Here is a 6,201-nt window from a genome sequence, read left to right on the forward strand (position 1 = left end):
ACCAGTTACAAGGGTTTATCTTCCCCTATACCTTCAACAGCATTTGTTGTTATTTGATTTCTTGATGGTAGCCCTTCTGACAATGGAATTTCAAAAAGATGTTTCAATTTACCTTTGACTAAGAGCTAATGATAGTGAGCCCAATGTTTCATATTTGCTGACTATTTGTACTTCTTAGAGATTTTTATTCCACTTATTAGCACACCAATTGAATGGATGGTTTATGGGGCTGGTGTTTAACTTTCATAATCCCTTATGTATTCTAACTATTAGTGACGACCTATCTGATGTGTGGTTGGCAGGGGCGTCTTCTGCATCCTGTGAGTTGTATTTTCACACTGGTGATGGCATTGTTTGAGAGCAGAAGCTTCTGAGTCTCCTGTAATCCCATCTGTCAACCAAAGGGATTCTGCATTGCTAGAGCCCTGCTCAGCAAGTTTCTGCCGACCCCTTAATCTTCAAGTCTTCAGCTCTATGTCTTCCTCTAGCAATTTCAGGTCTTACATTAAGGCCTTTGATCCATTTTTATTTGATTTTTGTCCAAGGAGAGAGACATGGGATACTTTCCCTCCTCTGTTATATATGTAGCTATCCAATTTTCTCACCACTGTTCAAGAGGCCATCATATATTCTTATTTTGTTCTTGGTTCTTGCAGAGATTTTTCTTTTTCATTTTGGTATGTATATGCTAATTTTAGAAAAATGTGCCTTTTTTGGTATGTGTATGGCAATAGGGATGGAACCCAGGACCTTGAACATAATAGGAAAGGGCTGTAACACCATGTTTCACCTGCAGCCCAGGAGTGGGTTTCAGTGTGTCATTTTCATGTGTGTAAATCATGTACCTGATCATTATCACTCCACCCCCACACTTTGCTCACTCCTGGTCTGTCCCAGTTTCCCACTGGATTTCTTGTTCTATAATAGTTATAAATGAGATTTTCCCCTTAACTTACTTTCCAGATTGCTACGGTGTATTCAGTTGGTTAATTTTACATGGTTTTCTTTTTCTTCTCTTTTCTCAGTCTAGGAGTCCTAACCCTATTGCTTCAGCCAAGCTAGGCAAGTGTGGCACTTCTGAGTTACAGGCTGTCCTGAGCACAGTGAACACTGGCAAGGGCATGATACCTAAGATTTGCCTTTGTTCTTTTTTTTGTTTGTTTTATGAGACAGGGTTTCTCTGTATTATTTTGGAGGCTGTCGGCCCAGCCTAGCCTCGAACTCACAGAGATGTGCCTGCCTCTGCCTCCCGAGTGCTGGGATTAAAAGCGTGCGCCACCACCACCCGGCTCCTTGCCTTTGTTCTTAGCATCCTTTAGCTTGTGCCCCTTCCACATGCTGCTACTTGGCTGAAAGTTCTAAGCACTAGACACACGTTTAATCAACTTTCTTCATCCCCAGGGATATGTAGGATCTGGGAGTTTTCTCTTGATCATACCATGCTAAGCCAGGAGAGAGTTAGTGCCGCACTCTCCCACTAGGCTTCCATGGAGCTGGCCTGTAGTCATGTATCTTAATTGACTTCTAGATTTCTCAGGAAGAATTGACCCTATCACTGTAGAATCAGTGTCCCTCTGGGTAAGGAGAGACTTCATAGTCCATCATCTTGCTGATATCTAAATACCTTTGTGTTTTTTCACTTGCATTTCCCTAATTGCTAAATGGAAGCCCTTTTCCTATACTACCTGTCTGTATGTGTATAAGAATATTTGTGAGTCTGTGCATACATATATGCATATGGGATTCTGGTGATTGATCTCACTGCTAAGCACATCCTCAACCCCTGAACTACAAGTCCAGGACTTGGAACTGACGGTGAAGTTCAGGCTGACTTTGAACTTGCAGTAATACTGACACTCCTGCCTCTGTCTCCTGAGTGCTAAGATTATATGGATGAGCCACCAGACTCACTCAGACATCTGTAAGAGTTTTGTTTGTTTTTCTTTATTTTTCTCTCATACAGTGTATCTTGACCACGACCTCCTCTTTGTCCCCACCTCCCAGCATCCCCCATCTTCCCTTTACCCCAAATCCACTGCTCTTCTGTTTCCCTTCAGGAAAGAGCATGCCACCCAGTGATATCAACTGAACATGGAATATCAAGATGAAATAAGAGTAGGTATATCATATCAAGGTAGAACAAGGGGAAAAGGTCCCACGAACAAGCAAAAGAGTCAGAGACACCCTACATTCACTATTAGGAGTTAAAAACAATCAAACAAAATCAGACAAACCAAGCTAAATGACCACAGCATATATGCAGAGAGCCTACCATAGATCCATGCAGGCTCCGTGGATGTTGTTTTAGCCTCTGTGATTCCCTATAGGATCTACATAGTTGATTCTGTAGGCCATGTTTTCCTGGTGTCCTCAATTCCTCTGACTCCTACCCATCAATTGTCCTCCCCATCTAGTGTGGGGTTTCCTGAGCTCTGACTAATGTTTGGATATGGGTCTCTGTATCTGTTCCCATCAGCTGCTGGAGGAAGCAGCCTCTCTGATGATGGTTTGGCTAGGTACCTTCTATGAGTATAGCAGGAATTATTTCTTTTCTTTCTTTTTTGTCAGTTGTGTTTGGTTCTACTCTAGGTCTCTGAGCCATCCTGATTCTGGGTCCAGGCCACCAGGCAGTGTCTGGTGTGGGCTCTCTCTATTTGGATGGTCCTCAAGTTGGACTAGCCATTGGTTGGCCACTCCCACAAGTTCTGAGCCACCTACTCCAGCACATCTTGCAGGCAGGGCAGGCTGTGGGTCGAAGGTTTTATGGCTGAGCTGGCATTCCAGTCCCACCACTGAAAGCCTTGCCTAGCTACAGAAGATGGCAAGTTCAGACTCCATATCCTCCACTACTAGCAGTCTCTGCTATGGTCACCTTCATAGGTTCCAGGAAGTTTCTACTGCACTAGGCTTCCACATCACCCCCTAAATGCCTACCCATTCCATTCGTCTCTCCCCATAGTCTTTCCCAATGTTCCTCTCTCCTCCATCTGATACCCCTGTTCCCATCCCCACTTTTCCCTTGTCCACCAACAAAATATCAGTTGATATTTCCCTTTCTCAAGGGGATCCGTGTGTCCTGCCTAGACTTCTCCTCTTTATATATCTTCTCTGGTTCTGTGGATTATAGTGTGATAATCCTTTACTTAACAGCTAATATCCATTAGGAGTGGTACATATTATGTTTGTCTTTCTGGGCCTGGGTTGCCTTGCTCAGTATGATTTATTTCTAGATATATCCATTTGCCTATAAATTTCATAATGTCATTTTTCCTAACAGGTGATTAATACTCCATTATGTAAATATACCACATTTTCTTTATCCATTCTTTGGTTGTGGGACATCTAGGTTGTTTCTAGTCTCTGGATATTATGAATAAAGCCACTATGAACATAGTTGAGCAAATGTCCTTATGGTAAGCTTGGGCATCTTTTGGATGGATATATGACTAAGAGTGACATAGCTGGATCTTGAGGTAGATCAATTCCCAATTTTCTGAGGAATTGCCATATTGATTTACACTGTGGCTGTATGAGTTTGCCAAAAGCAATCTGCAGGTTCAATGCAATCCCATCAAAATTCCAACACAATTCTTTACAGACCTTGAAAAAACAATACTCAATTTCATGTGGGAAAACAAAACTCCCAGAGTAGCTAAAACAATCCTGAACAATAAAAGAACTTCTGGAAGTATCACCATCCTCTATTTCAAGCTGTACTAAAGAGCCATAGTAATAAAAACCACATAATATTGGCATTAAAACCGACAGGTTGATCAATGAAATCTAACTGAAGATCCAGACATGAATCCACACACCTATGATCACCTGATTTTTTACAAAGAAGCCAGAAATAAACAATGGAAAAAAGAAAGCATCTTCAACAAATGGTGTTTATCTAACTGAATGCCTTCATGTAGAATGCAAATAAATCCGTATTTGTCACCCTGCACAAAACTCAACTCCAAGTGGATCAAAAACCTCAACACCAGACCAGACATACTAAACCTGATAGAAGAGAAAGTAGGGAACAGCCTTGAACACATTGGTTAAAAATAACACCCACAGTGCAGACACTAAGATTAATAATTAATAAATTGGACCTCATGAAACCAAAAAGCTTCTATAAGGTAAAGAACTCCATCAATAGGACAAAATGGCAGCCTACAGAATGGGTAACAATTTGCACTAATTCTACATCTAGTAGAGGGCCAATAGCAAAATATATAAAGAACGCAAGAATCAGCAAATCAAGCAATCTAATTAACAACTAGGGTACAGATCTAAACAGAGAATTCTCTTAAGAGGAGTCTCAAATGGGCCAGAAACACTTAATGAAATGTTCAGCATCCTTAGCCATTAGGTAAATGCAACTAAAAACTTTGAGATTCCATCTTATACCTGCCAGAATGGCTAAGATCAATAACACAAGTGACAACTCATACTGTCAAGTATGTGGAGCAAAGGGAACACACCTCTATTTGTTCCTTTATGAGACAGCAATTCACTGTGCATGGCCTCACTATTTAGGGAGAAATGGGAGTTTTGGTGGATTTAGAGTACTAGTTTTGTAAGATAAAAGAGATCTTGAGATTGGTTGATCAACAAAGTGACACTTTCTGAGCTAAAACTTAAATATAGTTAAGATTGTAAAACAATTTCACATGAATTTTATCACAATTTTAAAACTTAAAAAAAGTCACTCTGACTCATATTCGGAGAATTACACAGACAAGGAAAAGTAGGGCTGGAGAAATTATCCAGCAAGTGTCTTAGTTAGGGCTACCATTGCTGTGAGGAAACATCATGGCCAAAGAAAGTTGGGAAGGAAAAGGTTTATTCGGCTTACACTTCAACATCACAGTTCATTATCAAAAAAAGTCAGGATGGGAACTCAATCAGGGCAGGAACCTGGAGGCAGGAGTTGATACAGAAGCCACGGAGGAGTGTTGCTTACTGACTTTGTTCCATTTGGCCTGCTCAGCCTGCTTTCTTATAGAACCCAGGAATATCTGCTCAGGGATGGCACCATTCACAATGGGCTAGGCCCACCCCAATCAATCACTAACTAAGCAAAATTCCTACAGGCTTGTATACAGCCCTATCTTATGGGGGTGTTTCCTTAATTGAGCTTCCCTTCTCTCTGATGACTTTAGCTCCTATCAGGTTGACATAAAACTAGCCAACATCACAAGTAAGAGTGTTTGTGAACACATGTGAAGACCTGAATTCAAATTCTCAGTCCCTATGTAAAAACCAGGACAGGCATGCCTGTGATCACAGAATTGTGGGCATGAAGGCAGGAGGACTTTTGTGACTTGTGGGCTATTAGTGCCATATTTACTAGTGTAGCTCCAAAGACTCGACCTGACTGGGTTATCAAGGGAACAAGTAAAAGACAAATACACAGACACAGAAAAGCATGGGATCATGCGGACTGGGTTCTCTGATATAGAAACCACAGCATTCCAAAAGCTCAGCATGTTCACTACATACAACTAAACAGGGAGGCAGGGGCGTTGCATACATCTGCACAAGGAGGTGGGGTTATTACATACAGCTGAACAAGGAGCCAGGTCTATGGCTGGATCAAGGGGACAGGTTTCAGCTAATCTCAGAATCAGTCTCTGTTGGGGAGCAGTCTTCAGGCCTTGAATATATTGGGGGGTCTATGGTGGAAATTCTGCATATCCTGTCAGCATTTGCACTTGGACACCTGGGGAAAATTTGTCATCCCTCTGAGTTTCACTCAGGGAAGGCTTTTCCACTTGTATAGGGGCTGAGGCATTGAAGTCTTTGACACGCTTGTGCTTGTGTCAACGGTGCACATTCCCACTACTCTCTCTACATCTCATACAGTAGCCTGGCTCCAGATTGATAGAAAGACCCTGTTTCAACAGAATAAGGTGGAGGAGAATGATACAGCAGATAGCTGACACCCACTCACCCAGGCATATATATCAGATGTGTACATATACACAGTAAACAAATTATATAGATAGCACAGAAACAGGCTTGCCCCAGAAGGTCATCACAGTACTCTGGGTGAGATGACAGTGACTTTGACTGATGTGACAGAGCAAGTTTGTTGCCCACCTTCAAGTACAGCAAAGACTCACTGGGGCTGGATATTGAGGAATAAGGAAGGAAGGACATGTGATCTTGACCTGAGCAATGGAGTGACTGAGCATGAGATTCAGTGGC

This window comes from Mesocricetus auratus, unplaced genomic scaffold, assembly GCF_017639785.1.
Source record: "Mesocricetus auratus isolate SY011 unplaced genomic scaffold, BCM_Maur_2.0 Super-Scaffold_100013, whole genome shotgun sequence".
Taxonomy (NCBI): Eukaryota; Metazoa; Chordata; class Mammalia; order Rodentia; family Cricetidae; genus Mesocricetus; species Mesocricetus auratus.